This window comes from Diabrotica undecimpunctata, chromosome 2 (assembly GCF_040954645.1).
Source record: "Diabrotica undecimpunctata isolate CICGRU chromosome 2, icDiaUnde3, whole genome shotgun sequence".
NCBI lineage: Eukaryota > Metazoa > Arthropoda > Insecta > Coleoptera > Chrysomelidae > Diabrotica > Diabrotica undecimpunctata.
Window position 1 is genome coordinate 44,542,308 of NC_092804.1, and position 13,141 is coordinate 44,555,448.

Sequence of the window (13,141 nt, forward strand, 5' to 3'; positions counted from 1 at the left end):
ACCGCGTCGTGAGTGTGTAGGTTATACATAGTAAATTTATGTAAACTTTTTTTATAATAAAATGCGCTGGCTTGGGTCATCGGAGCTAATTTAGTGGCTTGAAGATCTTGAGTAAACACATGTACTTCACCTTTTGAGGCTCTTTGTTTGTCCTTTGTGTGCCGCTTTGCAGCAGTCTCTGTAGATTTTAAAAAAATAACATCAGAAGTATACAATCACTAGCAGTAATACCATCATTATTTTCTTTAAAGTCAAGCCAGTAGCGTACAGTCCCTTTTTTAATACCAAATATACTTAAGTAAGTTTTACAACAAACTTGTCTTCTAGTCCCATCAATAATTAGGAAATATTGTAGCGATGAGTGGGGTCTAGAATTATCAGCTTGGCTTCCTCGTCGTTTGATAGTGTGTTTTCAACTGTATTTACAATAAATATTTTTCGTTGGTCCCATGTTTTCCAAAAAGGAACCAAAAAATTCTTGTCTCTTCTGCTCAGTAATTTTATTACAGGCTGTAACCTTCGATTTTCGGCACATATCAGAAGAACAGGGTGATCCCTGTTGAAGATTTTGAAGCTCCTGGAGGAGAACAGCAATTTAGGAGTTTTCTCTCTATGATCCTTAATATTGGAACTTTTACGACATTTCTTCATATTTGATTGATATTCGTCAAAGGCAGTCATTAGTTTGGCATTCGAGATAAGGTCATCGTAATTCTCTATTTTATCAGATTGCTGACTATCTTCTAGTTCCCAGTCCATATTATCTGAAATAAAAACAAACATAAAATATTTGTTTATTTTTAATTAACTCACATAAAATAAGTTTATGCATTGTGAGATATATAGAAGAACACAATTCTAAATAATATCTTCTTCTTCAAGTGCCATCTCCGCGGCGGAGGTCGGCAATCATCATAGCTATTCGAACTTTTGAGACGGCTGCTCTGAAAAGTTCATTTGATGTACATCCGTGCCACTCTCTCAGGTTGCGCAGCCATGACATTCTACGCCTCCCTATGCTTCTCTTTCCTTGGATCTTTCCCTGCATGATCAGTTGGAGCAAGGTGTATTTCTCTCCACGTGTAATATGTCCGAGATATTCCAATTTTTTTGTTTTTATTGAATTTAAAATTTCCATTTCTTTGTTCATCCTTCTCAGAACCTCTTTGTTTGTGACGTGTTCTGTCCATGATATTTGCTAAGAACTAATATAACATAAATGTAAACAAAAATTTAAGCTACTATAATTTGTCTTTATTGGATTATTAATTTTACTTAAATAAATACCGCTTATCTACTTGAATTTTTATACGTATGTAACGTCAGTTACAAAGAACAATACCACCCAACCCCATGTTTAAGTTTCAGTACAATTTTTACAAATAAACTTTATTATTATGAGGATATTTTATTAAAATGTTGTTGATGTACCATGTCATTCATCATATCAATGTTAAATGACGCAGAAGAAATGTATCTATGTAAAGGAACCATAAAGTACATTTGGGGGAAAATGTCACTTAGGCGGTTTTGGTTCTTCGGCAACGATATGCTTCTCCGTTTTCTGCCCACACGTTTAATTTTAATGGATGTTGGATATGTGTTTTGTTAAAAACTATAGGATTTTTATTAGTCCAATAACGTGACTTAAATTACCAATGAGAATGTCACGTGGTCGATAAACACGGCCCATTAAAAAAATATGCAGGGACTGATTTGCGTCAGATTTCTCTGTCGGACTGGGGAAACGGCTGGTATTGCAACGATCTGTCTGTCTTTTGTATTACAAGTCTATGACTTCTGCCGCTTTAGTCCTAACTATTGTACTGCTTTCCCTAGATCTGATTTCAGTATACTGGGACCTTGTCTAATTGGTTGTCACATGTAGTATGTTATGTGTTTCATTTTATCGAGAAGTGTCGTCAAAAAGGTCACTTGTATATCTATTCATTTATTCTTCTTAAGGCCCGTTTTCACACTACGTCTTATTGTACGTTTTGTGGGTCAAATAAAACGTACAACAAAATGTACGTATTGTCCAGTGTATACACACTACGTTTTTCCTTCCGTTTTCTATCTCATTTCTAATTCAGAGTCTTGAGTTGTGTGAAGTTTGTATAATGATTTTTTTTTTATTATGGAGGAAACACGGCTGCTTTCTTTTATTTTTTGAACTATAAAGATACTACGACTGAGGAAAAAGGAGATGAACAGGGAAAAGACAAGATGGTCAAGAGATTGGGCTTCTAAAAAGAAGCCAGTATTCCCACGTCTCGTTACTAAAAGAGGCAGATGACTGGCGCAATTATTTGCGAATGGACACCTCAGCCTATTGTCAATTGCTAGAGTTGGTAACACCATACATATTGAAATAAGACACCTCATGAGAAAAGCCATTACACCCCATGAAAGACTCACAGCAACTCTCAGATATCTTACAACAGGACGCAGCGTCAAGGACTTGGAGTTCACAATCATAATATCCAAACCAGCGTTAAGCCAAATAATTCCTGAAACCTGTAATGCAATCTACTTGGTTTTAAAACATAACTACTTAAAAACTTTTATACAATTTAATAAATTCCTCGAGAAAATCGTGGGTGCATTACCGCAAATTTGACATTATTAGGCTTTTTTTGGGAAAAATGAAACGAACTGCAGTGGAACTAGTCGTCAAATAAGTCAAGATCGGACGACTTGTCTGAACATGTATTTTCACGTAACGTTTTATCTTATCAGTTTTCGCAAAACTATGCTTCTCCCATCATTTCTACGATCTGACCTTGGATTTCATTTCGATTCGACAAGACGTACGTTTTGCTGTTTACATGCCACGTTTTATTGTATAGGATTTGTCCTATCCAACAAAACGTACAATAAGACGTAGCGTGAAAACCGGCCTTTAGGGTGCCTGTTCGTTCCGAACGTTGGCGATTATTATGACTATAATGACTTTGTTGGTTGCTATACGAAATAGCTGTGTTGAGGTCTTTCTATACCATGCTCTCAGGTTAGCAAGCCAGGGTATTCTTCTTCGTTCTGAGGCCCTTTTTCCTTCAATTTTACCTTGCAAAATGCATTGAAGTAGCTCGTATCTGCCTTGATTTCTCATAGTATGTCCCAAGTACTGCCGCTTGCAGCCCTTTACGATGTTGACCAAATCCACGGTTGTGTTCATTCTCTGCAGTACTTCTTCATTGGTGACTTTGTCTGTCCATGGTATCTTCAGGATCCTTCTGTATGACCATAGCTTAAAAGCCTGAAGTTTTAATAGAGTTTTCGCCTTCAATGTCCACGTTTATACTCCGTACAGAAGCACTGAATACACGTAACCTTTAAGGAGCCTTATTTTTGTTTCTAGGGCGAGGTTATGGCTCTTGACCATTCATCTATAATTAACAGTTATTTATAATAAAAAAAAAATTTCGGTAGGTGGGATGTCCGAAACTCTTAGGTCCGAAATGAATAAACTGGGTTTTATTTTCTTGAAAAATAGATCAGTCCTTTGGCATTTTAATCTCTGTATTCATGTATAATTTGTTGGTTAAATATTTTATCGTATATAAAAATTCTCCCTAATTCTGGAATTAATTTCTTTTGACTATTTTTTATATATTGTTACTAATAAAATAGAATATATTCAGATATAGTCCTTAAATATATTAATTTTATATATCCACTGACAGAATAACTAAACGATAGTTGACCCATTTACAGTCCGAGGAACATGTGTCGGTATTTAGTGACCGATAAATCACGACACTTTGTTGTTAAATTAGTAGACTTACGTTTTTTAAATTTTCGAAAATCATCAGAGACAGAAAGCACCATAACTCTTTCCGAAAGGTTTCATTTCGGACAGTAATTGCTCATATATTTTGTTTAAGAACAGAAACTAGCATTCCTAAAATTAAATTAGACAATCGATCATAAATTCTATATGAGTGTGATGGGTCACGCCCTTAGATAATTTATTTTCAGTTTTTAGTTGTAACCACATTGAAATTATATGGTTGAGCATACAATTGGGCAATTAATGGAGATGAAACTGCAACATTAACTTATTTGTTGAAGAGATATACCGGGTGTTTAGGAATATTTTGACTTATATACTAATCTTCTTTCATCATTTGAGTATACAAAACAGCTGGATGTACAACAGTCAGTTAACTAAAAAGAGAGCTAGATGGCCGATAAAAACACACCAAATTTCACTTAGTTTTGTATTGATACCGAATTAAAATGTTATAATAAATTAAAACATATTAAACTTTTGAGGAAGATCGTCCAGTTATCACGTAGCCGAGTGCCGGCGTGTTCCAACCTTTCTCTTTGAATACTTTCTCTGTTTGCTCTATGGATGAAGGGCAAAATTAAGAAAGTGAAATGCCGTTTTTGACGAATGGTTAATGTGATATCTAGCTTTGATAACTTTAAATAGTATTTTTATTTTTTATATATTTTTAAAATAAAATAAATAAAACAACACTCCCGTTCAGAGGAGAAAACCTCGACAATAATCCGCAACCACACGGTGTCAGGCAATCCTTGCCTAAGTGGTGAATGGCCTAGCGTGAGACGGCCGCAAACGGAGCCCTCGGAGAACTGGCGAACCTTCGCTGTATTTCAAGCCTTAGCGTGGGTAAGAGAGCACTGCCTCACCGGAAAATATAATTTCGTCCCTACTCGTGGAAAGTATATTGACAAGTACTTAATCAGGCAAAAAAACACAAAAGAAAACAAAGGAACTATGGAGCAAATTGGAACAAGCTATAAATGCGATGATATGGTGTACATCAGAAGTGAAGGAAACAAAGGGAAAGTCCTCAGCGAGGAGGAAAACAGAAAAGAGAAGATTATGATCTTCGGAAAAGGAGGATTTGTTGGAATGTCTCCGGTCAGGGGTAGGGACCTGACCAAGAAGGATCTTCCACGGGACGAAGGAACCTTGCAAAGAAGCTCCTCACTTGAAGAGAAAAGACCTGGGGAGAAGGAGGAGAGCTTTGACATAACGCCCATGGTAAGGGCAACGGAGAAACTTACCAGCGTTACAAATAATTTATTGAAACTAACGTCGTACCACGTGATTAAAAATGAAATAAAAAAACTTCAGAGAGTCACCGAAGACATGGAGGACACTTTCAGACAAGTCACGCTCTGTAGCATCGAGAAAGGAACAGAGCTAGTAAAAGAAACCTGTGAAGTGATCACGATGAAGGAGACGGCAAGATTTTTTCTCCTCCGAAAAAATTAGGGAAATAGAGATAGAAATGATCACAAAGGTCTTGAACTCAGAGAAAAGAGGCTTTAAAAAATAAAGAAAATCATAGAAATCGAATGGGAAGAAGACTATACGGTTACCAAACCGGGAAGAGCGAATAAAGCAGCAGGCGACTTAGAAGTGGTTATGAAACCTGGACTTTTCGGTGAGGGCGAAATTTTCCACGACCTGATAAAGAAAAAACCAGAACTGGAAATATGCACTGAAGGTACATATAGATCATGACAAGTGGAATACTTCCTACTCAATACTATGACCACAATTACAAGGAAGTGCCAGGAGAAGGAGAACCAAGGAAGCCGTCAGACCATTTTTGTGGTCCCTGTAGAAAAAAAAGAGACGGAAATGGACGGATACAAGAGACTACTGGCAATTGTGTCTAAATTGAGTGAAAACATAGAGATTATAGGGACCAGAGAGGAATCCCTAAGAATAGTGGGGGGTTACAGAGGTAGGAACCTCAGGAAGCTCCTTGAAGTCACCTTTAGAGGTATTGACCTCCACCTTGTGCTGGAGGAGTATGAACGAGAGGAAAAAATGACAAGCAAGCAGAAGGTGATCATGAAGGGAGGCGAAAAATCTTACGCCGAGTTGCTGAAACAAATAAAGGGTAGCGTAGATATGAAGAAGGAAGGGATTAGTGCAAAAAACGCTAAAAAGACCAGGGGCGGAGACCTCATCCTCTAAGTAGCAGGGACAGAATCGTCCAAACGTCTGAAGTAAACTGTTGTGGCTCGTACGGAGGACAACACGGTAGAAGACGTCCGGGGCTATCAGGTCCAAGTGGACATATTTGACATAGAAGAGATGTCACAAAGGAAGAAATTCTGAGACAGGTCCAGAGATATACCGGCAGCAGGGGTTCTAATGACGTCAAACTCGTCTCTATAAGGAAATATAGAGACGGGAACACAAACATCACGGTCGGACTGATGCGGATCGCAGCCAAGAAATCACTGGAAAAGAACATATACCCATCGGCTGGAACGCTTGCAAGATACGAGAGAGACTGCATATCCAGCGGTGCTTTAGATGCCTTCAGTTCAGGCATAGTAAAATCGACTGAAATTGTAATTCTGTTGCTTAGGGTAAACGACCTAGATAGAAACTAACCAATTTCACATGGTGAAGGGTCAACATGACAGGGCCATTAATCATGATTATTATTTTTTATTTATTCTTTTCTGCTTCTCTATAAGTTGTATTTTGAGTTATCCTAAAATTACGTGTATATTAATAATCTCTTTTAGTTACACGTCTTTTCACTACTACTTCTTTTAGGAATTTAAGGATGAGTAATTTTTCGATTTCCATGAGTTTTATTTCGGCATTAAATGTGCACAATTTATCTTAGCCTATATTTCTTATGTTTTTTTTTAATTGGTGCCACAAATATACTTTCTGTAATAAATATCTTATTAGTTTTTTTTTATTTTTTATGTCACGCCATTCAGCGTCATTTACATCACGTAAAATATCTATTTCTAATGTGTCCGGCTAACAATTACTCTTTTGTATTTCAGTACATTTCTTTGTCTAAATAATAATAATTTATTCTTATTCAAGATGTTTGCTATACAGGATTGCAAGTTGTTCACCCCCTTTTTTGGATCGCATCTCTGCGTGACCACCTGAAAAGCGTTATCTGAGGGTTACGGAAATATCAGAACTGTCATAATAAAAACTAATTGGAGATGATTCGGACACGTAGTCAGAATGGATAGCTTTAAATGGGTCATAAAAAATACATAGTAAAAATTACGGAAATCGTAATCACATTTCGCCGATATTGCGGCGTCAATGTGTTTTTATAAAAGAACCAACTCATATGGCACTTAAAGACTGTCTGTCACATAAGATTCAAGCCAATTTTTATGAAAACGAAAAATCAACTATTATTAATATAACTTTTTGTTTTACAACAAGCAGCTTTCATAAATACGACAGTTACAGAACCATTTCCATTATCTCATAAAGCTCATAAAAGAGCATACCAAATTTGCCAGGTGGTACAGGAGTAGGTCATATTTCCTTTATAACTAAACTTTACAACGATATCACTTAGTAAAACTATATATCACACTTTCAAATAACACTGTGCCAGGCAAGAATGTTCATAAGTGTCTAATATATACCGAAAACATATTTATGAGGAGAGCGCTTGAATGATTGAAAAAAGGCATCTTAGTAAATGCCCGAAAAATAAACAATATGGTCTTTGTGGACGACACATTCCTTCTTACAAACAACCAATAAGACTTGATTGATCTCATACGACTGGACTGGTTGAAAATAAAAGTCAAATATTTGATCTAAAGTTAAATATATTGAAGACAAAAATCATGATAGTGGATAGGCAACACAACAATCACTCATACATGATTAAGATAAACACAAGAACACTCACTACAAGAGGAGATAAAACGTATGTGATCTTCCAAACATCGATATAGGCAAAATGACCTTCTTCTCATGACGCCGTCTCCTTTCGAAGGTTGGTGATCCAAATGGTAATTGTAGTTCTGGAAACTGCTGCGCGAAAGATTTCTGCGGATGAGCGGTCGAACCATCTCCTCAGGTCTTTCAGCCACGAGTTCTGGCGTTTTCCTACGGATCTTTTGCCCTGTACTTTTCCTTCCAGTATAACTTGAAGTAATTCATATTTTTCGCCTTTCAACACATGACCCAAGTATTGCATTTTTCTTTCTTTGATTATTCTTAGTAATTCTTTTTGTTTAAACATGCGACGAAGTACCTCAACATTAGTAACTCTTGGTATCCATGGAATTCTCAACATTCGTCTATATATATATATATATATATATATATATATATATATATATATATATATATATATATATATATATATATATATACACATCTCAAAGGCATCTATTCTTTTTAATAAAGGAAAAATAACCAGAACATGAAAATATCCTAAAAACAAGGTTGATCAACTGCTTTATATTCTGTCATACGAATGCAAATCTTGAATATTGAAAAAATAAAAAAGTAGAAAGATAGACGCCATTGAAATGTTCTGCTGGAGAAGAATGTTACAAATTTCATGATCATTAGTCCATCTAGAATTAAAATATTTTGGACATGTCAAAAGATCAGCAATATGAAAAAAACCATCATTCAAAGGAAGGTAGAAGGCCGGAGACCACTAGGAGAATCCCCAATAAGATGAATTGACCACATCATAGGAATCTGCGAAAAACAATTCAATAATTGATGGAAATAACCAAAAACAGAAACCTATATAAACGGACTGTACAAAACATCACGACAATCACTACACACCCTTTGGGAGATCCATAGTGAAGAGAAATTACTAATAGAATTAAACAAGTATTCTTAATGATATCATTTGGTAAGCTGTAAATTGTTTTGTATTGTTTTTTTTTTATTATTCTAATACTTAGGAGGGGTCTTGAACTTCACGTAAATAAAAGTTTTCATATTCACAAGACATTTTCCAAACAAAATCATTTGTTCTTTCCTATTATGTAAATGCTGGAATTAGTTGCAGATAAAATAAATCTCAATCTGTTGATAACAACTAAAAATTATTTCCAATTCTTTACGATACATGCGATGAATACTTTTACTAGTATCTTCTGGAGAAAATAAAAATATTTTTTGACCGCATCTATATACTACAAAATGTGAATTTTGTGAATGTTCCCATAACAAACGTTCAACAAACTTCCGCACCAACTAACTCTTCGTTCTGATTTATGATATTTGAGTATTCGTAGGGCATGGTCCTTATCAAAAATTTGATAAAATGATTATTACGTTAAAAAAAAAAACAAGATAATAACGTTTTTTCACACAGATATTAAGGTGAGTAACATTTAGAGATTATCGCGAGTTGTTGTTTCGTTATTTAATGAAAACGGCCGTTATAAATTATGAGTTACGTAAAGGCTTGAAGAAGCACTGAGTAATTTGTGTATTTGTTTAATGTTTATGCAATGTTTAGTTTCCTAAAATGTGACAGCCATTATTAAATATTTATGTTAATGCGATTAATATCATTATAATATATAAAAAAGTCGTGCCACGATGTGTGTCCACGCTAATATTCTAAATCAGTAAACCCATTCCAATGAAATTTTGTCAAAGTGTATTGTTTGGTTTAACTTACGTGATAGGATATTTTTATCTCGATGAATCACCTTTATTTTATACAAAAGAAGGGGTGGGGAGTTAAATTTTTATGTTATTCCTTTCTTATTTATTTTTTTATTATATTTTATTTACAGTATTCATTTCTTTAAAGCTGCTTTTTCCGTATAATAAACGTATTTATTTAAACTAGATCTTGAAAATATATTATAAATAGCTTAATTACCATTTAAATGGGAATAAGCCACAATTAAAGGTTAAAATACTTTTATTGACGTTTCAATTTCCACTTCGTAAATCGTTCTCAAAATACAAACATTAGTAAATTAAAGTAAAAGTAAACAGTAAAATTCTCCTGTTAGTGATTCCACAGTAAATTATGAGGGAAAAACCAGGAAAAAACCTCATAATACTATCATGACATGGTAAGTATTTGATCGTGCATTTAGTTTACCTTCAATAAACACCAAATTCCGATTTTATATGTTTGTTATTTAAAAAACATAAATGATGTATTCTCTATATGTTACTGACTTACCTATACTGGTATTTTCCTTTTAATAACTTCCTCTTTCAATATGGGTAACCACATCCTACTACATTCTGCCGAGGAATTCGCGACACAATTGGTCTCATTTAGCATCATTAGAGCCGCTTCTTTGATTTTTCTCTTTTTACCATCCGTTTCTTTTAGGACTATATTTGAATCATTCCATTGAACCCTATGTTCATTATCCCATGCATGTTTACATATTTGAGATCTATCAAATTCTCTATTTTTAATATAGGATTGATGTTCACTTATTCTAACATTTAATGGCTTTGATGTTTCACCTAAATAAAACTGATCGCATTCACAAGGTATTTTATAAATGCAATTCCTTGTCCTTTCTTGTTCATTGTTAGGTTTGGTTTTGGACAAAATAGATCTCAACGTGTTCCTCGTATTATTCCTTGTATATGCTGTAGGATCTCTTTCTAAGTTGTTTTGTTCTATTCGATCGATTGTTGAAAATTCCTTAGTTATAAACGATAAAGGATAATCATTTTTTAATAAAACAGATGTTAACAAATGTTTTTCCTCCAAGAACGAATTTTCGTTAGAACAAGTAATTTTGGCTCTATCGTATAAGGATTTATTAATTCCCTTTTTAATATTAATATTGTGATTAGATTTGAAATTTAAATATCTGTTGGTGTGTGTTAGTTTTCTATATACCTGAGTTTCGTATCCAGTATCGTTCTTAGAGATTAAAACATCCAGAAAAGGTAATGTGTTATTATATTCCTTTTCCATGGTAAATGTTATTGTCTCTTCTTTATCGTTTATATCATTTAGAGTTTATAAAAATGTCAATGAAAAATTAAATATTAATTTAATGTGAATTAAATTGAAACGCCAATAAACGTATTTTAACCTTTAATTGTGGCTTATTCCCATTTAAATAGTAATTAATTTAAAATGCCACAAGAAAATAGCTTCAGAACAATATTATAAATAGCTGTTAAAGGATTATAATTCATTCTTTTTTACTTTGATTTGGTCCACAAATTGGATATAAATAAATGCTTTCATCATTCTAAAAGTCAAAATGAATTGATTAACATTTCTACCACATTAGTGCCACTATGGACAAAAAAAAATCTTTCCGTGGGGCCAAATTTTTTTTCTCAATTTTTAAATGAAAATAACCATAAATAACTTTTTGAGCTATTAAAAATTGAAAAAAATAAAAAACCTGCAATTTAACAAAAATGGTGACACGTTCGTCTCATGAGGCCTCTGAGTTTCAATTTTTGCTTTCGGGCCATATGAAACTAATGTGTCACTACACCATGCTGATGTAATATATTCACAGATTTCGACTCGCAAAGGTTTACGTCACGGCGCGAACGTTGTTTATAATATCGAATCGGTTCAGTTGTTGTTGAACTGTTGGTGAATAAAGATGTCTATTTTTGAGAAAAAAAAAAAACAGCAACGTTTAGAAAAGTTATTGCAAGAATGTTCTTCCGACGAAGATGATGTGGACGATTTTGAACCCGACGGAACATCAGATGAATTTGAACACGAATCAGAGAACGAGTCTGACTCTGATTCATCAGAATAACAGCTCTGCAAGAAGAAAAAAGTTTTAACAAAAATATGTGACTCAAAACGCACTGCCAATTCACACGAAGTGAACTTAGGTGCATCGACATCTAGTGAAATTATTCAACCAGTCAATAAACCACAACACAATATAGCAGATACCATTGAAGCTATTATTCAACAAATGCAGGTTTTCTCATCAAGTGACGAAGACGAGGACCAACAAGTTACTAATGCTACATATGTCTGAGAGCCAGTCAGTGGCAATCACCTGAAGAAATTTGATTTTGTTGCAAACAAAAATGGTACTGGATTTTGAACGGAACTGTATGAAACTATGTACAATAAAACTCCATACGATTTTTACAAATTGTTTGTAAATGAGGATATCACAAACTTAATGGTAATAGGCAAAAATAATTTTTTTGGATTTTTCTAAATATTTTTCATGCTGACCAGTGCATTGAGAAAAACGATTATCCTAATTCTTGCGTAAAATCCTGGAAACAAACAAACTCAGATGAGATAAAAAACTGTTCGGAGGGATGGGTTTATGTCCATTTCCAACTTTTACTCAAGATGCTCCATTTCAGCAATAATGCAATTTTGTCAGACGACAGGTTGCAAAAACTGACACCCATATTAGAAAAATTGAGAATTACATTTCAGAGCTCGATTGTACTTTCAGAAAATATATGTATCGATGAAACGTTAGTGCCGTTTAGAAGACGGCTAAAGTTTTTACAGTATATATCAAAAACAAACGCCATAAGTTTGGCATTAAGTTGTTCAAGTTATAACTTTAGTATACATTGTGGTAAATCCAAAAATGAGCAAATGTCAGTTCCATCCGAAATTGTCATGGATCTAATGGACAATCTCTTAGACAAAGGACGCACACTTTACACGGATAATTGGTATACCTCTTGCATGTTAGCAACTGAATTATTAAAGCGAAATACCCATCTTGTAGGAACATTACGTGTAAACCGAAAATTCAACCCAAAAGATGTTATTCAAAAAAAACTTAAAAAGGATGAAACGGTTGCTGTTGAATGTAAGGAAGGAATTGTGGTACAAAAATGGCGCGATAAACGCGATGTTTCGTGTCCAAGTACTAAGTTACAGTGAAGAAAAGAGGACAAGATATTTTGAAGCCAAAAATAGTTATAGATTATAATAAATGTAAGGCATTTATTGATCTATCCGATCAAGTGAAAGCCTATAATACTTCCATAAGGCGAAGATTAAAATGGTACAGAAAGCTGGCGTTAGAACTCGCAACCGAAACGTGTCTTGTAAATGCTTGTGCTGCTCATCAAGAAATAGCAAATGTAGACAGGAAATTGTAAAAGGACTATTGCGAGAAGGTGAAAATTTTACGCCAAATAATGAACAGTCCGGGGAAACCTCACATATACTGGAAGATGTTGGCCGAGCTAATAGAAGACGTTGCGTTATTTGTTATGGAAAGATCTCTGAACAATCGGGTTCCAAGGAGGCCTCAAAAAAACCCCACAAAGTTCACTGAAGTGCTCTAATTGTAAAAAAACATTACTGTATATCTTGTTTTTTTTTTGTAGCGCACAACGCAACGGACATATAAAATACCAAAGCCCTTGTTCCCTCTA

At 34.4% G+C, this 13,141-nt stretch overlaps 1 protein-coding gene across 1 annotated transcript in view; it reads left to right on the top strand.

The window, feature by feature from the left end:
• The window catches only part of Wnt6 (Wnt oncogene analog 6), an 86,920-nt gene that overhangs the window by 36,798 nt on the left and 36,981 nt on the right, over positions 1-13,141 (top strand). The window lies entirely within an intron of this gene.